The sequence below is a fragment of the Canis lupus genome, chromosome 38, assembly GCF_048164855.1.
Source record: "Canis lupus baileyi chromosome 38, mCanLup2.hap1, whole genome shotgun sequence".
Taxonomy (NCBI): Eukaryota; Metazoa; Chordata; class Mammalia; order Carnivora; family Canidae; genus Canis; species Canis lupus.
In genome coordinates this window covers 1,107,356-1,129,186 of record NC_132875.1, presented here as the reverse complement: position 1 = coordinate 1,129,186, position 21,831 = coordinate 1,107,356, and the positions used below count along the sequence as shown (strand labels likewise).

The 21,831-nt window shown below is 58.5% G+C and overlaps 1 long non-coding RNA gene and 1 other non-coding gene across 3 annotated transcripts in view; both read left to right on the top strand.

Moving 5' to 3' along the window:
- The first annotated feature begins 5,089 nt into the window (after nucleotides 1-5,089).
- On the top strand, nucleotides 5,090-5,163 carry TRNAR-UCU (transfer RNA arginine (anticodon UCU)). The gene has a single exon. It is a non-coding gene; the product is annotated as a tRNA-Arg (tRNA).
- LOC140626809 (uncharacterized) overlaps nucleotides 5,148-21,831 on the top strand; it is a 28,463-nt gene continuing 11,779 nt past the window's right edge. For both annotated transcript variants that reach the window (XR_012025812.1, XR_012025811.1), the window contains exons 1-2: nucleotides 5,148-5,556; nucleotides 7,137-7,416. This is a non-coding gene — a long non-coding RNA (uncharacterized lncRNA). The remainder of the gene's footprint in view (nucleotides 5,557-7,136; nucleotides 7,417-21,831) is intronic.

Genomic DNA, 21,831 nt, shown 5'->3' with positions numbered 1-21,831 from the left:
TGTCAGAGCAGACAGGCGGGGTGTGGCCAAGAAATCGGGCAGGTCAAGGATAGACCCCGCGGGGAAGGATTAGGGAACGCCAACTGCTCATGGAAAGCCGGGAGAAGGGAAATGGGCGGGAGCGTGGAGAGGTGCCCATGGGGGTGGGGGATCTAAGTCAGGACGTGACCTCGGGTGATGCACCTGCCCTGCAGGAGAAGGAGAAACGAACGGGGTGGCAAGAAGACACGGTGGGAAGAGGGGGCTGGGAGCTAGTACTCAACTCACACGAGGACAGCGGCGTGGGGTCAGGGCTGCAGGCCTAGAGGGAGAGCCTGGATTCTAATGAAGAGAAGGGGCGACTGAGCCAGAGGGGTAGCACCAGGGATCCATCCCCTCACTTGCTGGGAAGTCGGGGTGAAGCAGAGAGAACATCTCCCTCCCAATTCCCAGACAGATCTGGGGGGACGTGATGGCTCACCGCCTGTCCTCTCAGTAGAGGCTGCTAGCTTCTGGCTTCCTCGCGCTTCTCGACCAAACAGAGAACTTATATTCCTGGAGCACGCTCTCTAGAATTCCCTTCTAGACAATTTCCCAGAGGAGGCCGAGTAGGGAGGAGCATAGAGGCCAGCAGGAAGATTCCATCCCCACATTCTTCACCGTTCCTCAGACTCCCTTGGGGGAGGACCTCTGCGTGGACTCCGTTGTGACCTTGACTAGTGCCTGGAGGTCAGCCCATCGTCAAGACAGATTGGGCCCAGGTCCACCTTTGGGGGGACCCGTGAGTAACCCATTGTCCTGGGCTAGACCTGGAATGGATGTGATGATTCAGGTAGAGCTTGCCCTCATTTGTCCTCCTTTGGCTTGACTCTCAGGCCCCCTCATTACCTGGATCACCTCAGTTCTTCCATCTTAGAGGATAGGAAAGGGGGCGGGGAGGGGATAAGCAATAAGCAATCTTCAGCCAGGCTCTTCGGCTGAGGACGGAAGGAAAGAAAACACCTTAGGAACATAAAGGCTTCATTATGACGAGTTAGAAAAATGCATGAGAAGAGGAGACTCATGAGCACACACCTATTTATGCACTAGGGCAAATAGAAGGAGAACTGGTCTAAACAACTGGGTATTATACACTTTTCTGAACCTTGCTTCTCATGCACCAATTTCTCACAGAAACCCACGCCCACCCCAAGCCAACAGTAACATAGCTCTAACTCTGTAGTGGCTGCATCCTGAGCCATGGTACAAATATCCCATAGGTCAGCCACTTTTCAAGCAATGAGCATCTGTATTTTCAATATTTTGCTGCTATGGTGGTACAATAAACAGGGCAAGACCCCACAAGGATGAAAAGTCTGGAAAAGAACTGATGGAGCTTTGATGTAGAAGGATGTCCATGCTCCCCTTCTTTAAGGGATGGGGGACTATGAGCTGACCCTCTGCTAGTTGTGCAGAGTGGGGCTGGCTCCATTGGCCTGACCCCACAGGGCTCCTTCCCAGCCTCCCGGAGAGGCGCTTAGCAGAGCGGGGAGGGTGGGGGTTAGAAAAAAGGACAGGAAGCTGGTAGTGACTGAGACATAGAGCAGGGAATATGGAAACCACGTCTAGAGGATGTGCCCACGGTGGACGTGGAGGAACAAGGTCCGGGATGTTGCAGGCCCTGGAAGATGAGACCATCACGTGTAAACGCTGTGTTGTCCAAGTGTCCAGTTCACGGTTTTGCTCCATCTGAATCCCTTAGCAGATAGAACACGGGCTGGTGGGGCTAGGCCCCCAGGGAAGTGGGGAGTAAGACCACAGTAAGGTGTAGGATGCGGCTGTATTCGTTCCTGGGCCAGTGGGAGACATTTTGGGGCCACTTATCATAGGTATCCCGGCCACACTTTATGAATGAAATAGTGTATGAGCATCACCAGTTTGTGGGGTCAAAGCGGGGGGGCGTGTTCAGTTAGAGGCATGAGGAATGCTTGAAGTCACAGCTCTTTGGAGAATTTTGTTTTTTAAAGATTGTATTTATTCATGAGAGACACACACAGAGAGAGGGGCAGGGGCACAGGCAGAAGGAGAAGCAGGCTCCATGCAGGGAGCCCGATGCGGGCCTCGGTCCCAGGACCCCGGGGTGACGTCCTGGGCCGAAGGCAGACGCTCAACCACTGAGCCACCCAGGCGTCCCGTCTTTGGAGAATTAAATCAGTACTAAAACGTTAGGAAGGGGAGCTCAGGGTCTGCATAAGGCAAATGGCACACTTAGTTTCAAAGAAGAAAATGTCCCAACCATTCTGAATGGCCCAGCCTCACCTTTCCTGTCGTATTAAGACGCTCTTTGATCCTTCCCCTCCTTATTTCTAAATCAAAAACCAAGCTTCGAGACACCATTCACCCTCGCCAAGGAGCGTTAGCGGATTCACAGATGAGCACCTGACACGAGAAACGTCAGAGGCCGCTCTGATTCGAAAAAAGCCCTTTTGGACAGTGCAGAGGATTTTTGTCGATTAGACATTCTGAGTAGGCGGGAGGCCCGGAAAGGGTTTTATACTTGTTTTTTGTTTTGTTTTGTTTTGTTTTGTTTTCGCTGGAAAGGGGAGATTGCTGTGGGAGCAAGGGGAAGATGAAGGAAGGTTATTCAAGAGGAAGGAGGCGACTTAGGCAGCCGAGTCCAGGCTTGTTACTCACGGGGCTGAGGCAGGAAGCGGGTGACAACATCTGCACCATGGAGCCTCAATTAACCTTTATCTGTGGCATTTGTCGTTGCCCCTAATGTATAACGAGGAGGCAGAAAGCTGAGAAGTTAATTTTCACAGGGTTTTGGGGCAAGTGGGCTACAGTTTCCTCCTGCAGCTGGAGCTTTCTGCCACCAGAGCACTTGGGAACTTGACCCCTGACCTTGTGGGCAATAGGATGGACTTTGTCTTTTCTCCCATACACCTGTCAGGGCAGTTCCCATGTTGAGATTTGCATGCAGGATCCTTGAGGGTGAGACCGCGTCATTATCCCCCCGCCCCGTTGTCATCCGGAGGCTCCGGGAAGCTGCTGGGGGAGCTGGAACTCTTCATCCAGGGCGTGGAGAGCATGGGACGCCTCAGAGGCAACTACGCTTTGGGCAAAGCTCAGGAGACAGAGATTTCTTGGATCTAGGACATATGTGTGTGTGTGTGTGCGTGTGTCTGAGAGAACTTCGAGCCTGGTGGGATGTGGCCTGAGGACCTGTTTTGCTTCTTTGCTTCCGCGTGGTTCCTGCCGGCGCGTGGGCTCGAGCTTCCCATTACAGGCACGTGCACCTGCCAACGAGCCCGCCCACCTGTTGCTGTCTCGTCCCATTGGCGTCTTGGGACTAGTTGCCCCAGGTTACACGGGATCTGGCCAGCCGTGGAGCTGGGGGTCAGGCTTTTGGAGCGTCTTGAGCAGGCGGATCGAGAAAGGCCCATCCTGTGCCCTCTTGCTTCGCATTTAGTGTAGACACACCCGCCAGCCTCCCTGTTCTGAGCTCCCGGGTCTGGGTCGCTGGGGGGTGGGGAGGGCCAGGGGGGCCTGCTTTCCTCCGGGGGCTGGTCTTCTCCTTGCCTGGCCTGGCCTAGCCGAAGCACCTCGTCCCGTTCTTGCCCAGTTCTTGCCCAGATGGCGTTCTTGGGGCTGCGTGAACTCAGCGGGCAGGGGAGGGTGAGGTTCGGCCCCCGGGGTCTTAGAGTTCCAGGGGCCCTTCGAGATTTTCCAGTCTGAGCATTGGGTGCGCTCACGTTGCTCCTCACGGGCCCTCCAGCTGGTCTCACAGGTTAGAAAGGAGCCTCTGGAGTTGGGATTGGCGTTGGGATCGGGTGTTGGGATCAGCGTCCGTCGGCCGTGTCCAGAGGGGCGGGCGACAGAAGCACGTCCAGGGAGGGAAGGCGGGAGGGTCTGTGCCAGCTCTCTGCCTCTACTGCGACCTCGTGGCAGGGGGGGCGGGCTGGCAAGCACTGAATCAGCCTTTAAATCAGTGCATTGTCGTGGGAAGCATAGAGGCCAATTGTCCCCTGCTGTGTGTGGGGCGATCAAACAGGAGAGAGAGGGAGGGAGAGGCCTGAAGGTGAGGTTGGAAGGATGAGGACTAGCCCTAGCCGTTCAGGAGAACCAGCTCGGTGGCACCTGTAACCCCCAGGGGTCAGGGACTGCATCTTCCCGGGGAGGCTTTTAAAAATAGGGACTGTTTTGTTGTGTGTGGGCGGGGTATGGAGGTGGTCATGAGTGCCGACCGATGGACAGACGGACGGCTGGCCAGCGTGGCGGTCCCGGGGCACCCGAGGAAGCCTCCCTGGAACTGGGTTGTCCTGGGACAACCGATGGCATCAGCCTTGGGGCTGGGGAAGGTGAGGGAAGGGGGCAGGTAGTGTCCGCGGAGGGCTGAGCACCACCTGTGGTTCAGTGGGGAGCCGCCTGCCAGTGCCCTCCTCCCTGGATGCCCCCCTCCTCCCTGCTCTCGCTCGTGCTCTCTCACACTCACCGCTCTCCCGTCTCCTCCCCATCCGTGCAATTCCAGTGAAGACACTGAAGCCACAGCACACAGACCCCGGGTACGGCTCACCCCGGCTTGACAGATGCCGCCCCCGGAGCTGAGACCGCGCCCAGGGTCCCCGAGCTGAGCGCTGCTCCCCGGCCTGGTCCTGCGGCCGCAGCCCCTCAGCACCCCGCTGCTTTCCGGGAGCAGCTCCTTTGTGTCGGGATCCAGGGCTTTCCGGAATCCCCAGCTTTGCGGCCCGGCCCCCCGAGAGAGCTTGGGGGGGCCTGGGGTGAAACCACAGAGAGGGAGAGGGGTGGAGGCGCGGGCCGGTGCGGCGTCATTAGCATGAGAATACCCAGCCGGCGTCCTCCCGGGATGCAGAGGAGGGAGCCAGAGCTCCCGGCGCCCTCGGGGCCTCTGGGGCTGCAATGACCGGCGCCCCGCTCCCGCGGTCCCCCGGGACCCGGACCCCCAGCACTGGGGAGAGCGCGACCGAGCCGGCGGGTGGATCTCCACTCCAGATTTTCCAGCTGTCCCTGCCCCCCCACCGCTCGGGAGCGAGCAGGATGCCGAGATGGCTGGTGATGCAGAAGGTATGTGCTTTTTCAGTTCTGGTGCTGATGCTGTGTGTGTGGTGAGGTCTCTGTGGCGCAATGGACGAGCGCGCTGGACTTCTAATCCAGAGGTTCCGGGTTCGAGTCCCGGCAGAGATGGTCACCTGGCAGGTGCCTCTTTTATTTTGTGTGCCGTCACGCCAGGTTGCTAATTGTCTTTCTGCGTCCCTAGAGGTTCTGGGGAAGAGAAAGGAAACCCCTTTCCTCGGGAATCCAGGACCTCCTCTCCTTTTCCCTTCCCTCCCCCTTCGGTCTCTCTCTGTTCCTCCTTCATTGTCTAGCGAAGGCTCAGACGCCGGCCGCCCGGCTCTGCTCAGCCAGACCGACACAGCCTTTGACTCCTTGGCTCCCCGGGAGGAGCCCTGGCACACGGGGGCCGGGGTGCCAGGCCACAGGCTCCAGGACCGCTGTGGCTCCCTCCTTCCCCTCTGAGAACGCAGCAGCGCAGGCTGACCCAGCTGCCCGCGGGGACGCGTCCAGCCGTGCTCTAAGGTGAGGGTCCCCTTGACTGGGATGCGCCAGGAGCCCGATGGGGCACGCAGAGGACCATTCATTCACCAGCTTTCTCGTTCCTGGGGCTTTCGTGCTGAAGCTCATCGCTCGTTCTCGCCGACAAGGTGAGCTGCTCGCCTTGCTTTGTCTCCGTGAAGCAGACGGCGGCGCAGCAGCTCACGTGTTACCAGTGGCGGACGACCCTGTCCCGGGAAACTCAAGGGTCTCCGGCAGCTGTGAGGAGTTGGTGGCCTTTCCCGTTTGCAGGGCGAGCTCGGGGGGGCAGGGGCGGGGGCGGGGGGGGGGGTTGTTCCCATAACTCCCCGTTCCCGTCAAGACCTCTCCTCACCCCTCTCCCATCCCGCCTGCCTTCCCTTCTGCTCCTCGTTCCCGCCTCATCTGATGGCCCATATTCTGCAAGGTGGGGAGCCTGGGTTTCTCTTCGGGGCTGGGCTGGCTGTCTCTCCCTTGCACATTGTGGCCTCCAGCCTAGTAGTGAGAGGGAGCTGCCCATGCCAGGAAGTAACCTCCGCCCCAGGTGAGCCCAGGACACCTGAGACGCACACCTGTCCTCCTCTGCTGGGGAGTCAGCATCTCTCCCCCTGGGGCTCTGCAGGGGCGTCCAGCGGACACAGCCCCTCAGGGGGCGAGGGGGCCGAGATGTGGGAGTGGATAAGGCAGAGAGGAAGATTCTGGGGGGAGACTCATGTTCGCCGCCTGTAGGGCACCTACCTACCTGCACGTTTGTAGCAAACGGAAACCCCCAAACTTCCTTGCAAGTGCGGTGGTAGCTTCCGAGATCTTAAGATCCTCGCGCTCAGAGCCCACAAAGCGTGACCGTCCCAAGCTCTTTGGGCAGAACATCAATTCGGATATTAGCAATCCCCACCTGCCCCGTGGGTGTGCCCTTCGGGAGATGCTGGCACGGACCAGAAATTCCCAGGCAGACCCGTCTGAGGTCTTTCCTTTACTGTTGGCTCTGCCTATGCAGGAGATATTTTGCTTTTTGCTTTAAGGTTTGGCCTGAGAGGAAAGATGGGTGCATGTGGGGTGGAGTGGGGAGGTGCTTTGGTAGCGCTGCGTTTCACCTTCTTCAGCTCCGTCCATAAAACCCCGTCATCCTGCTTCCCCTTCACTGAAGTTCTCTGGTAACAGGGCTGCTCCCAGTGAGAGGTAGGGAGGTTGTCCCTGTACCACTGTTCAAGGTCATGGCAAGGGTACACGTTCACTGAGACCCGTCCCAAGCTTTGCTCGATTCTAGAAGCTTCCTAGGAATGAAGGCTTCATGAAATTGTAGGGGCAGGGAGTTGGGGGTGGAAACGGGGAGGGGACGTGAGCTCAAGCAGGCACTGAACTGAAATTTGTTGGAATTTGTCTGATCAGGGTGCAGCGTAGCCAAGGTCCTCAGGTGAGGCTCGCTGCCCGGGGAGGGGTTAAAGCCCGTGGACAGCCCCCCAAACCCGGTTCCCGCCCATCATTTCCATTTTAGACCTCGGGGTTCGAAGACCTTGGTTCAAGAAAACCTGTCTGAACTTGGAGTGCTTATTTAGAACCACGCGGTGGTCTTGTGCGTCCTCCAGGTGGGAACGTGAGTGAGAAGGTCCGGGGTGCAGCTCTGCACAGGTGCACAGGCCGTGTCAGTGGTGCCCGCGTCTCTCCGCAGCCTGCCCGAAGCGGGCCTGGTGGCCACGTGGGGAAAAGGAAGGATGGAGCACACCCAGCTGTGTGCCATCGGCTGGGGCTGACACGGACCCCTGCTCCCCCGGAAAGAGGATGGGCTGGACTTTCCAGCGGGTGGACACGGCCTCCAGAGCCCAGACGTCTCCTCTGGGTCTTTGCTGGGAGCCACATCTCCACCAGGTATGTAGAGGCCCCTGCTAGCTCCACCACGCAAGGGAACTAGAAGCTTCCACTTACTCACACGTCAGCCAGCCTTCCGCTGCCTCTGCCTCGGAAGCGTGGTGTCCTGGGCCCCAGAGGAAGGCTATCGCCAGCCCTACAGTCAAGATTTCCTACATTGGTCCACGTTTCTTTATATGAGAGGATAGCTTTCTTCTTGACACCCGAGAGATGAATCCCGATTGACTATCACGATCCCTGTATTGTAAAGACACGCGGGAGGATACAATAGAAATCGGTGTTTTTTTCTTTTTTTCTTTTTTTCTTATAAAGTCACTTCACTGGAGGACTCAAACGCTTCCGCGGTGCTGGGGTCAGTCATTCGTTACAAGGTGTGCAGGCAAGATGTGCCTTATTTATTATTGTATTCTCAGTGCCTGAAGTATGGTAGGCAGCTGATGGATATATTTAAAGAATTACTGCTGACTTAGATTGGCTATAAATCATGTAGATGGGAGAGAAAGCAATGTAGCTTGTAGGGATCGGGAACGCAGGCAATATCTTTGTGCGTTAATTTATTCACTTTGCAAATATTCATCAGGCTCCTGCTTCCTGCCGCTTTCCAGGTCCCAGGTGGTGGGATCCACAACAGCATCACCCACTTCTCACACAGGGCACGTGTGCCCACGGCGGGGATAAGGGACAGGGGGGCAAGGACCCTTATGACAACATTGTGGGTAGAGGTACTTGCAGGAGGAGCCTAAGTGAGGGTAAGAGGTAGACTGATGTGAGGCACAGTAACCATGGCAGACTTCACAGAAGGTGACCTCCGGGTGACGAATGAGGGGAATGAGGGGAACCAGAGAGGTCGGTTAGGCCCAGAGGGTGGGCATTCCAAACAGAGGAAGAGCCAGAGCAGAGACCCGCAGGTGGGAGCTGGCTGCATGGCTTTAGAGGACAGCACCAACGTCATGTATGGTTGGGGCAGAGAGAGAGATGGGGACACTGGTTCATGCATTAACACGGGGCACAAAGGGACGCCCAGGTGGCTCAGTGGTTGAGCATCTGCCTCAGGCTCTGGGCGTGACCCTGGGGTCCAGGTCGAGTCTGGCATCGGGCTCCCCATAGGGAGCCTGCTTCTCCCTCTGCCTGCATTTCTGCTTCTTTCTCTGTGTCTCTCATGAATAAATAAATAAAATCTTTAAAAAAAAAATACGGTGCACGTGGTAGAGGGTGATGTGCTTGGCCCTGTCATACCTGACTCTGCCCTGTGAAGCAAGTCCAGGATTGGCTCGCTTCTCCTTGACTTTCCAGCAATGAAGTTCGTAGGGAATGTAAGCTTCCTGTGCACAGAATTAAGTCAATATAATATAACCTCATGGCGCTAAAATAAAAGTAAGTTTGCAATCATTGATTTGCACGCCATGCCAGGAGTCTTACACCTACGTGAACGGTCACCGTCAGAGCCACAGCTGAAGATATATATGACTTAAAAGTCGTCACGGGTCTCATGTAGCAGCGGTGTTGTGATTTTCCAAACTGGTGGACCCTGTCGATAAAGTTGTGATTAAAGCAAATTCGGTCTTTTTGCAAAGGTTGCAGCGTTTGCATTCATGGATAGTTTAGGGCGTTTTTAAACCGTTTTCTAGCCTTTTGCATTTATACGTAAAAACAAGTTAGATTCTAGGCCCAGGTACCAACAGGGAGCTTTTCAGCAAGTCCTTCAAAAGAAGGGAAAAATTAGAGAGGGAGATAAACCACGAGAGACTCCTAACTCTGGGAAACACACAAAGTTGTTGCAGAAGGGGAGGTGGGATTAGTCTCGGGGTCCAAGTCCCTGCTCCACTGTGTCGGGTATACTTGGACCCAAGCTCAAGCTTGTAAATAAACCCTCTTGTGTTTGCATCAAAAAAAAACAAGGGGGGGGGGAGGAGGTGGGTGGGTGGGGCAGTTGGGGTGACTGGGTGACAGGCACTGAAGAGGGCACTTGATGGCTTGATGGGATGAGCACTGGGTGCTTATTATACTATATGTTGGCAAATTGAATTTAAATAAAAACAGATGTAAAAAAGAAAAGTCTGGAAAAAATAAATAAAAAGGTACTACTTGTCAAAAAAAAACCCCCACAAAAAACAGAAAAACAACAGTGCAAAAAATAAAAAAGAAAAATAAATAAAAAAATAAAAGAAGTGCAAACATGAGGAAGGAGTGTCCCTTGGCTGAAGTCACCTGCCCATTGTGGGACACACAAGCTCCTGGTCCCCTTCCTCTCTACAGCCAGTTGTGGCCACCGGACAAAAATAACAAATTGTTTTTTTTTTGTTTGTTTGTTTGTTTTCAAAAATGACAAATTGACCAAACCAAAAACCACACCAGATTGTCAAAAACACTTGCCCAGCACTGGCTTCGGGCTTGTGTAGGGCAGGCTTTCCTTCCTGTGCTAATGAAAACCATCAATGGGGAAAAAAAAAAAGAAAGAAAACCATCAGTGGGTTTTCGTGGAGGAGTGATGGAACCTCATTCACATGTTACGAGGCTAATTTTGGCTGTTGGTGAAGATCGTGTGGTTGGGACAGGGCGAGCCCGCGGGTCCGCTGGGTGCGTGGCCTTCTCGCAGCAGCCAGGTTTGGCCCCGTGGTTCCCAAGTGCCCGTGCGGGTGGCACCTGCAGCCGAGAGTTGCAGAGCAGCATCCACCTGCAGACGTGATTTACCATCTCTGGAGAGCTCAACTGGCGTGGATCACGTACGTCTTGTCTGAGAGCTAATTACTTTTATTTGCTGCCATTGCGATGGCTGTCCCCCGACTAGCACAAACGCGCATTTTGTTTGTGTTCGGAAGCCACGGCAGAGGGAACTTACTCCCCCAAACATTATTTCGGCGTTTACGTCCTCGGTGATTTCCATAAATTACGGTGGAACAGGATGTGTCAAAGCCCCCCCATGTCCTCCTTAGGAGGCGGCTCTTTGTGCTGCTGCGACGCTGACGAAGACCGTGAGGGGGGTTCCCATGACCGCACGGCGGTGGGACGTGCTTAGGGCGCGAGGGGCTGGAAGCAGAAGCTCCGCGGGGGAGGCGACAGCCTGGGGACAGCCGACCTGGGCCTGAGGCCCCGCTACATACTGGCGGGGTGACCCGGGCACGAGGCGTCTGGAGGCCCGAGTTCTGCGCCTAGAGATGAGCCGGGCAGTTCCTAGACGAGAAGGTGAAGTGAGAACGTGCTGGACAGTCAGATGCTCAGTAGGGGCGACCACGTGAGGCAGCGTCCTCTGCTTGTGGACAGGGTTCCAACCATCGGGCTGGTTTCCTGGACACCGTGGTGAGGATGTGGGGGCTTGGCCACCGGCCGCCTGTCACCGTCCCTGGGAAGTGGCCGTGCCTGCGGGGGCCGGGGGGGGGGGGGTGCCGGGGAGACGCAGTTACCCTCTGTGAGCGCGTCCTCCCCCACGGTGGCTGTGGGGGAGCTTCATGCGAGCGGCGTGGGGAGCAGGCCTGTGCAAGCCTGTGGAGAAGCCCCCGGGAGGCCTCCTGGGCCAGCCAAGCAGGGCTTCAAAGCCTGGGATGCGGCTCCTCGGTCCCCAGGGTGCAGGTGGAGGGGACGGAGCGGGGCTCTGGGGCTCCCGGGCTCCTGGCCTTGCCCTTCCCGGGAGCGGCCCCCCCCCACAGCCCCGCTCCATCCCTGGGGACCACTAACGCCCCCCCCCCCCACAGTCTTCTCTTTCTCCTGACGCATCTATAGGTCACCTTTCTGGAGAGAGAGGCGGCCTCCAGATTCGCAGGCAATTTAGGACCATTTATTTTGAAGGAATACAAACCTTTTTTTTTTTCGTTTCTAATTATGCACAGACTTCTGTGTTTTCAAAATCGCACCACGTAAGCGCGCTCCTAACAGCGGATGGCAGTGAGCGCTGACCCCGGGCGCCCGAGCGGAGGCCAGGCGGCCCTCCCAAGCCCGGCGTTCCCTTGACGTCTCGTGCTGTGTGCCACGCTCTAGGACAGACTGGGGGCTCTGCTTCCTTGTATCTGCACTTTTTATTTTTTAAAGACTTTATTTATTTATTCATGAGACACAGAGAGAGAGAAAGAGCCGGAGACACCAGCAGAGGGAGAAGCAGGCCCCATGCGGGGACTCGATCCCGGGTCTCCAGGATCACATCCTGGACCAAAGTTGGTGCTAAACCGCTGGGCCACCGGGGCTGCCCTATATCTGCTCTTTAAAGAAGGAAAACAATTAGCCGGCCCTAAATCTGTTGGTGAAAGTGGTGCCTGGCGTGCCCCGCGGACGGGGGCCTGGCCTGCCTAGTTCTGAGGGAAAAGACAGGCATTAATACCCAAAATGAGCTTGTGACTCCTGTGCGGCTGCCGGGAGGTGACAGGGAGATGTCCCGGGGACAGGTGAAGGACCGGACACCTGGCCAGGAGCGCACGTGAACGCGCGTACTCCCCCAACAGACACTCCTCGGTACCTACCACGGGCCACACCGTGAACCTGAGATACGCTGAGGAGCAGGGGACACAGATCTCCACACGACAGCCGTGCTGAGAGCGAGAGGGCGATGCGCGGGCCCTCCCGAGACCCCGGGGAAGTGTCTTCCAGGCCATGGCTCTGGGGTTGAGTCTGAAAGATCAGTAGGAACTAGTGGGGCAGAGGACGAAGTGGGGAGCTTCCCGGACCGGGGGACAGGGGGTGCAGGAGGTCCCAGTGGCCGAGCGATCGCGTGCCTCGGTTTGCATTTTTGGAAGATGGGTCCAACTGCAGCTCGGAGAACATCGCGGAAGGTTCTGGGGCAGGCTGCAGAGCTGAGAGGGGGTTCCCAGCAGTGTGGCCTGGTGCAGCTCGGGGACGATGGTGGAGCTGGCCGTGGCTGTGGTGGTGGGGACAGAGCGAGGGGGCTGGGTCGCAGGGACACGGAGGAGCCGAGATGCGCAGGATTTGGTCACAGATTGGAAATGGTAGAAAGAGGAGGGGGCCTGCCCAGGACGGTGCCACGATGTCTGGCTCGCATCCCGCTGACCAAGATGAGAAACTCTGTCAAGAGGAAGAGCAGGTTCAGCGCAGAAGATGGTGAGCCCAGCTTCGGTGCCTTGGGGCTCTCCAAGGGGTGCAGGGTGTGTGTGAGGCCGGGAGCTGCGCCTGGGTCAGCTTCAGGGAGCCACCTGCGTAGCGGGGACCCAGACCTCTGCATGAGGTCACCTGGCAGGAGGTGCACAGTGAGAGGGGCCGGGACAGGCCAAGCTCCCAGGTCTGGGAGAGGAGGAGAAGGGATGTGTGTGGGCGGGGAGGAGGATGGAGATGAGGCCGGATCGCTGCCCAGGGACCCAGGGGCTTAGGTTAAGTGGCCTGGGGGTGGGTGGACAGACTGGGGAGGAGCTGGGCGGAGCAGGTGGGGGGTGGGGGGTGTGATGAGCACAGCGGCAGCTCCCAGGAAGCTGGCTGGGGAGCGGGGTGGGGGTGGGGGGCAGGGGGAGCCAGGCAAGGCTTTCTTCCTTGGAGCCCCAATGATGGACACTCACGAACGGGACCCTGGCAGGGCCACCTGCAGCACGTGCTCGGGGTGTTGTGGTGGAGCCTGGGCCCTCGCCATCCGCAGGGAGGGACGCGGGGCGGGAAGGGTTGGGAGGCCCGAGGGGAGGCTGGTGCCCTGCCCGGGGAGCGCGCCCTGCAGCGCCTGCATCGAACGCTGTGCACCTGCGGCCGCGCGCCTGGCACCTGGTGGCGGGAGGACGGGCCCAGGTGAGCACTGGGCAGCTCCCCCTCCAAGGCGGCCTCCTCTGAGATGAGTCATGTCGTCCCCAGAGAGCGTGGGAAGAGGAGGGGCGCACGGAAGGGCGGGGGGTCACTGTGCGGAGACGCGGGGAGCCCTGGAGGCGATGGCCTGACCCCGAGCAGGGGCCTCCGTGCGCCCCCATCGCCGCGCAAATGCGCACCTCGGGCTTAGCGTGGGGCTGCGGCGCTGTGGTCCTGGCGGGGGAGCGGGTGTCCGCGTGTGCATGGGTGTGCGTGGGTGTGCCCGCGTGTGCGCCTCGCCCACCGCACGGCTGCACGGCCTCCGGAGCGTGTGCGCGGAACGTGCAGGTGTGGGCGGGACACGGGGGCCTCCGTGCTTGAGCTGCGGACGGGACTCGGCCCCTCGCCCGTGTCCGCTTCGGGCGCCCCCGCGGGAGGGCGTGTCTCCGCCGCGAACCCCAGAAACAAGCCTCGCGCTTCCCTCTCCAGGGCCCGCGTCCTCGCCCCCGGCCGCCCCGCCCAGGTAGGATGGCAGGTGCACCCACGGAAGCTCCTTCCTCGCCCGCGCTGTCGCAGGCCTCCGTGGTCCCCGGGGACGACGACGCGTGGGCTCACCTGGGTCGCACCTGGGACGCACCTGGGTCGCACCTGGGACGCACAGGTGCCTGAGGCCGCGGGGTGCGGCGAGGCGGCCCCTGCGCGCCCTCGGGTCTGGCCTCCGCTCGCCCCCCGGCCCCCGGCCCCCCCAGCCCAGCTCCCCCGGCCCCCTCCAGCACCCCAGCCTCCCTCCGGCCCCCCCCAGACCCGTCGGCCCCCCCAGCCCCCTCCAGCACCCCAGGCCACCCCGGCCCCCTTGGGCTGGTGGTTTTGGCACGGTTTCCCGAGGGCGCGCCGGGCACCCCACTGAACGGCTGGCAGTTTCCGGGGTTTCCATCCGTCATTCTTCTCCTTCGAGTTGACTCAGCCCAGGAGACCATTCAGGGCCCCGTGCAGCTGATTGCTTCCTGTCCCCTGACTCAGTGACTGTGGATGAGGGTCACTTTCCCTCCACCCGCTGGGTGGTGACTCACGGGGACCAGAGCAGGAGCCAGTCACGGAGGAGCCACGTGGCTTCCTCCCTCGTAGGCCTCACTGGGGCCTGCTGGGTGCCAGGGCCTCAGGGAGTCCAGGGAAGCCTGGGGAGCCCAGGGAGCCAAGGGGGGCCAAGGGGAGCCCAGGGAGGGCCAGGGGAGCTCAGGGGGCCAAGGGGAGCCGAGGGGGGCCAAGGGGGCACAGGGGAGCCCAGGAAGGGCCAGGGGAGCCCAGGGGAGCTGAGGGGAGCCAAGGGGGGGCCAAAGGGAGCCCAAGGAGCCCAGGGAGACCCAGGCAGCCCAGAGGAGCCCAGAGGGCCCAGAGGAACTGAGGGGGGCCAAGGGGAGCCCAGGGGGCCTTGGGGAGCTCAGGGGGGCAAAGGGACCCCAGGGGAGCCAGAGGGACCCAGGGAGCCCAAGGGAGCACAGGGAGCTCAGGGGAGCCCAGGGGGCCCAGGGGAGCACAGGGTGGCCCACAGGAACCCAGGGGGCCCAGGGTAGCCCAGGGGGGCCTTGGGGAGCCCAGGGAGCATGGGGTGGCCCACGGGAGCCCAGGGGGGCCCACGGGGCCCAGGGGAGCAGGGAGACACCGACTGCAGTCATCGCAGCAAGACTTCGGCTGAGTTCTCTGGCAGCAGAGGCCAGAAGGACCCAGAGGCCAGAAGCGTCCCGGAGCGCTTCCTGGAGGAAGGGGCATTAACCCGTGATGGACCCTGAGAACCAAATGCGGCCGGGAGGGCGGGGGGCAAAAGCCCCACGGTGAGAGCCACCTTCCGGCACCGCCGATCCCGCTTCTCATGAACCTCCACCGCCCACGTCGTCATGACTTCTATTTTCTCGCGATGAGCATTCTTGAGAGCCGCTCTTTTAGCCACTTTACATGCACGCGGCTTAGTCGCCGCAGGCACCATACTGTGCGTCCCACGCCCGGGACTTTTCTCTTTTATGACTGCGGGTTTGTAGCTTTGACCCCCGTCGCCCCTTTCGCCCACCCTGGCCCCCTCGCCTCTGGATTTTATTCCAAGATTTTGTTTTCAGAGCAAATACCTGCTGGTGAGAGATTCCAGGTGTGCGTGTGTAAGGGGGTGCAGAGCACGCTCAGATTTACACCTTGGAAAGTCATCCTGGCTGAAATTTGGAGCAGGACTGATGGCGAGCCAGACTGGGCAGTGGTTCAAGGGCACGCATGACGCGCTCCTGCCTTACGTTAGGGCAGTGGAGCTGCGGGGAAGTGAGCGGACCCGGGGCCGGGACGGAGAGCATGGATAGGACCCGCCCGGAAGGGGTAAGAGGTATGGGGGGTGCACGTCCTCCTCACGCACGAACTGCTCCCCGAGCATCGTCTCGCTTACGCAGCCTCTCTGAGAGATGAACTCTATTAGGATCCCGCTGTTTGAGCTGGGGAAACTGAGGCACGGGTGGGCAGTGGGAGGACCTGGGGTCACGCCCTGAGCCGAAGGCAGACACTCAACCACTGACCCCCCCAGGTGCCCCTTCCTCGTTGTTCTGTTTCTTCCGTCAGCAGCTCCTGTTCTCAGACGAGAGGCTCTGGTCCACGTGGAGGTGTTGGGGGGCTGCCTGGGGGCTGAGAACGTGGGCAAGGACGGAGGCGCGACGTCAGGGGCACGGGAGGCAGCGGGCGTTGGGGGGTATGCGACGCCTGCCTCCCCGAGAGCGGAGGAGGTTGACCTGCACACGTTTCGCCCGTGTGCCCGGGGAGCCCAGGGCTCCCTGCTGCTGAGGCTCCGGCTCCCGCTGCCGCCACCCGGGTGCACCCGGACGAGGCGTGATTCAGACCTTCCTCCCGTGCAGCCTTCCCGCCCCGTCCCCCAGCGGACCCTAGATATGGGGGGGGGCGTGAAGATCAAGGCGCTCTTCTTCATGGCCACCCCGTCTGCTAAGCTCCTGGCCCAGACGGAGGGTTTCCGCGGCCGGGGGTCCCCAGAGCCGCCGTGGGACTGACGGGAGAGCTGCCAGCTTCGGAGGACACTGAAGCGTGGGGTAGGTGGCAGCGGGTGTGCCCCCCGACGCTCGGGCCACTGCGCTCCCTGGAGTCCCAGCGCCGGGCACCTGTGTACCTATGGGGCCGGGAAAGAGCCTCGGCCCCTCCTGAGGCCCCGAAACGTAGGGATGGTTCTCACTGAGGAGAGGGGACGAGGTCAGGGCTGGGTGCAGGGCTGGGTGCAGGGGTGAGGTCAGGGCTGGGTGCAGGGCTGGGCGCAGGGGTGAGGTCAGGGCTGGGTGAGGGCTGGGTGCAGGGCTGGGTGCAGGGGTGGGTAACTAGATTCAGGGTGCCCAGAGTCAGGCAGCTGGCGGGGGGCGGAGGCCGGAGCCCTCGCCGTCTGATTGACCCGCGCTCCTGCCCCCGACCTCTGTGGCCCCGTCCTTCCGACCCCGCGGCCGGCAGCAAGGGCTTGAGACTAAACACAGCCGTTGGGGTAACTGCTGACGTCACCGTGGCCACCACTGCACGGCCCCTTACCTCCTGGTCAGAGCGACGCGGCCAGCCACACGGGCTCTCCCCCTTGACATCCCGATGCCAGCGCCGCTCGGTCTGTCTGCTAAGCTCGCGGCTCCAGGCTGGCACGTGCCCATGACGAGATGGCCTTGGCCGCAAGGCTGCCTCCGTGGACGCGGGCCCTCTGTCGTCGGCTCCCGATGCGGGCTCCCGCTCCGACGCTGGTGTCAGGGAAGCAGTCAGTCGAGGGATCAGGGCAGAGCGCGGCCACATCCCTCAGCCGTGGGGGGAAGCGTGCACATGGGCTCCCTGCTGCTGAGGCTCCGGCTCCCGCTGCCCCCACCCGGGTGCACCTGGACGAGGCGTGATTCGGACCTTCCTCCCGTGCAGCCTTCCCGCCCCGTCCCCCAGCTGACCCCGGATATGGGGGGGGCGTGAAGATCAAGGCCCTCTTCTTCATGGCCACCCCCCCCACCGCCCCGAGTCACAAGAGGAAATGAAAAGAAATCCTAAACTCTTCTCTTAAGGGTCGGGCCACAGGAAGAAAAGTATTAAGGGATTCTTGTGATCCCATATCCTCTGCTTTAAAACTGACGAGGGAATCTCAGAAAATTAAACTTTACCGAGGACGGCCGCAGGTGAGCGGGGAAGTTGTGCAGGGTCTGGGCCGGGCTGGCGGCCGCTTTGGGCAGAGGGTCTGATATAAATGTTTTAGGTTTTGTGGCCCCTTCTGTGGATCACAAATCTCTGCGCAGATCAGATTCATAATCCTTTAGAAAATACAAAAAAGAGACATCCTTAGCTTGGGATCACTACAAAGCTGTGCTTCCGGGCTGTTTCATTTCAGGGGTTCTGGGCCCGAACGGTTGCTCTTGGCCTTCTGAATCCTGCATCTTTTTCCCTTTCCCAAGAGCTATCTATTGATTAGGGAGAGAGAGAGATCAATAATCACACTTAACTTGACTTACGGCCCAACTGGAGAAACTCTATCTCACTAAATTGCCTGGTGCTTCTTGGTTTTGGAAAGAAGAACATTCTACGCAAGATGCATGCACTTGAACTTGGCATGTTAGGATTTTTCCTGCATTTCCAACCTATTCCGCCTCATTGGATGAGGTGCTTCTCTTCTTTGAGTTGAATTTCACCGTTGCTCCAGAGCATGGCCTTCCGGGATGGCGTCAGGGTCGGGTCTGGCCCCCGTCACCCTCCGCCTCTGCGGTCTCCTGACTCTCAGCCTTCAGCTCAGCACACACTCATGCACATGCACGGACCCTACACACACTCACGTGCACCCTCACACACTCCTACACACACATTCACACGCCCACGTACAGACACACGCACACACACACACTTGCACACTCGCTCTCCCGTCCGTCACCTCCATTTTTAAAATAATTTACCTTTCTTGGTCACCTCCTGAGGCTCCACAGCTGTGTTATTGACCTACCTCTGCTCTTCCTTCATGCAAAATTTCCGTTAACTACAGTATTGCCATTTTTCCGGCTACTTATGCATCATTCTTGTTCATTCCTGAAACCACTCCTGCTAAAGTCTCTCTCTCTCTCACACACACACACACACACACACACACAAAAGCAACCTGATAGTCAAAACCAATTTTCTGGTTTTAGGTACTCATGTCTCTCTCACTTAAAGGAAATACTCAGTACCTCTCCCACCCTGAGTTTTTTTTCTCTGTGTAGGGCAAATGGGCTGATGCATGACCCGGGGAAGGTTATCTTTGTCCCCATCAACCTGGGTGCACGCTAATCCTCAAGGCTACACCCTCCACGCCTCCTCACTTGCACCCCTAGCAGGGATGAGTCAGGGGAAGGGAACGGGGACTCAGTGCAGTTGTAGGGGAGGGGGCAGGGGTTGCCCTTAGGCGCTGTCCAGGCTGGCCTCAGGGCCTCTTAGAGCCTGGCGACTCCTAAAGTGCACCCGAAGTAAGACATGCTCTGCTCCTGAGAGGTAATCAGATAAATGGTCAGGTTCGGGTCTGCCCATGGCTCCTTCCTTTTTTTTTTTTTTTTTAATTTTTTTTCCATGGCTCCTTCCTTAACAACTTCCTAAGGCCCTGGGTTTTAGATACTGGTTCACAAGTATAGATCCATGTTGAGTTGGATTTCCAACCGTTGGAAGCACCTACCGAGCGCATGCACACCCTACGGGGGTCATCCCTGTGAGGTCGCCCTCGTAGCACTGTGCGTGGTCGTTGATGTACCATTGGCTTCCCACTGCGCTGGCCATTCGGGCTGGGCTCCGGCACTGTAGGAAGCCCCTAGCACCTAACTGTGCTCCCATAGCACTGCCTGCCGCCCCGGGCAGCCCCCCCCCCACCTGTCTAACCCGTATCTGGGTGTTAACCAAGTAGCCAACCTGGGTGGAGGTGCCATAGCAGGATGCAGGGCTACTTCATCAGATTGCAACCGCGCCCTTCAATATGCATGGAATTTCACTCTGGAACCAGAAGGACGGGGATTTGCCTATTCTGGGATATATATGGATAAGAATTTTCGATCGTAATACACGTTAGTGTGCCCCGAACTATCCTGTTGGGATCTCTGTTGCTCCTCATGAAAGAGAAGGACGGAGGTTCAACCTCTGCCCGTGTTGTTAGAGCCTCGTGTTACGACGACACGTGCTCACTCTTCTCAGGCGTCACAGAGTTTTGCAGCTGCAAGGCTGAGGGTTTGTGGTGCTCAAAAGGAGCCAACCAGCAGCTGGGAGGGTGGCCAGTAGGTAGGCAAAGGCTTCCAGACATTTTCAGGAAATATGGCGCTTCCTAATCCAGGAGAGTGGGTGCTGTGCAGAAGACCTATCAGACCCTGCCCCACGCAGTCGTCGGTTTGTGTAGGTTCTGGGCCAGTTAGTGCGGCACGAACCCCGCACAAATCCTGGAGAACACCCCCCCACCCCTTATGAGAGGCCGAAGGTCTGACTTCAGGATCATATGCTCTCCAAATAGGATTATCTTCACGATGGAAGACAGTGAGTCTTCTGAATTCAGGGGTCATCCCCGAGGCTAGGAGGGATGTAACCCATTTTGGGGGTGAGGACATTGGTGGAAGATCATACCCCACTAGCCAGCTGCTTGCCCATTGACAGATTCCCTTTAGAAACATCAGCTTCACCCAAAAACTCAGCTGCTGCTGAGTCGGCTTTTCCCCCAGGAAACCTTCTCTTGCCCACATCTTAGCCTGCCCCAGCACAGCATGGCCTCACTGATTCCTAGAGACGGAAGTCACACCGTAGAGCGGGGACCATCCCGTTCCAGGAAAATGCTGACCGGGAAACCGCTGCCCTCAAACATCCTTCATTTGGTTTCGCTGGGGTCATTTACCCAGGATGAGGGAAATCACTGCTTGGTTTCCATTTGCACAGAGACCCCACCTTGAGGAGGTTTGCGGGACTGATCCTAAGGTATGGTCACTGTAGTGGCCAAGAAAACCCCGGTTCCTGCCACCTATGATGAGCTCTTTTCTTGCAGGGATTTGAATTCCGGGTCATGGGAGTGATGGGTGGCCCAGAGGTCTAGACCCACAGTGGTGTGACAGTCTAAGGGCTGGTCCTCAGTGTCCGGGGCATAGCCAAGCTCTCTACCCTTTTGCATTCATTGCAGTTGGTAGAACTCTATCAGGGGCGTTGCTCAAAAACGGCCGGCTCCGCACTACCTACGGGAACCATAGATCCTTCCAAGACATTCCTCAAGAAGTGGCGCGTTCCGGAGGCTTTGGCAGCGGGTTGGCTACTTAACAAAAATGAGCCTGAGCACAGGGACGCTCCACAAATGTCTGTCGAGCAAATACACAGACAAATGGATGGGAGCCAATCTGTAGGTCTTCCCTTCCCTGTGAGCTACTGGCATGGGTTTTTATCCCTTACGCCGTCTGTCCGATCGTCTTGGACCCCGTACCCGGGCTGACACCATGCTGGGCGGCATCACATGCAGGCCCTGCCTTGGCGGGGGGGCTGCTTCCAGGAGGAATGAAGCATCGCTCCTTTTTCTCCTGCCCTGGGGCTGGGAGATGTCCTCAGTGTCCTAAGGGCCCGGCCCGGGGCAGCCGGACGGCCTCCCGTCGTGCTAACGCGGGAGGGAACCAGTGTTACCAGCATCTCTTCCAGCCACTCCGCTGCCCTGTGTCCCGGCGGGTCTCCCCAGCTCACTCGCTGCTCCCCGGGGGAACCACGACTGCAGCCTGGACCTCCCTCCAAGCCGCAGGAATTTATTGGTCCACACGGCAGACACACTGGAAGGTTCCGAGGGGTGGTTTTCAGACGTGACGCGTGGCGACAGCTTGCCGGGGAGGGGGCCAAGAGCTCGGGATTTACTAGGCCTGGGGGTTGCACTTCTAGGAAGTTTCCGGGGGATGCCGACAGTGCTGGGCCGGGGACCTTACTTGGAAAACCACTCCTCTGGGCATGAACTCCCTTGAAACTGGGGAAAGGAGACGAAGCGAGAGTGCTTCGCTTTCATTTCCCTAAACCTAGAATATCTTTGGCTGAAGCCTCAAGTTCGTAGGAGAAAAGCAGTTCAGGCTTCCCCGAAGAAGGGGAAGGAAGGCTTGGGGCCTGAGGGGCACGGAACCCTGAAACCCAGCGTTAGCCAGGCCCGGCTTAGCACCCGGGGACCCCGCGGGAGTTGGTCGCGTCTCCAAGCGACACGAGCAGGTCGCGCCTTGTCCTTGGCTTCCAGAACCTTCCTATGTCGCGTCCCATCGCTAAGACATGCAGAGCTTTACCTACAATGTCTTCCTGCCCCACGCCGACAAACAGTCCTCCTGAATGGTCCCAGGCGGGGTCAGGCCTGTGTGCAGGTTTCTGGAAAAGGCTCTGGGGAACCAGTTGCCGCTCAGAAAACGAGTTATGGGTTTCCGTGCTGGGAGGAAGAGCTGGTATTGACTCTATTCCAGAAAAGGAAAAGCCGGGGATAGTTTGACCTTAAACCTTCAGTTGACTGGGCAAATCGGTGCCACCTTTGGTTTTACTGCAACGGAGACCTTCACAAGGGAAATGCACGTAGCTGGGGTGGGAATCAGAATATGTCGAGCAGGACGTTGACCCAGACGGAGCCTAAAAAGGGAATTCTGATTTTTCTGGGTGTGCCGGTCTGCAGGTGTCTTATTGGCATGAGCTTATATTTATTTATTTTTTATTTATTTATTTTTAAAAAATATT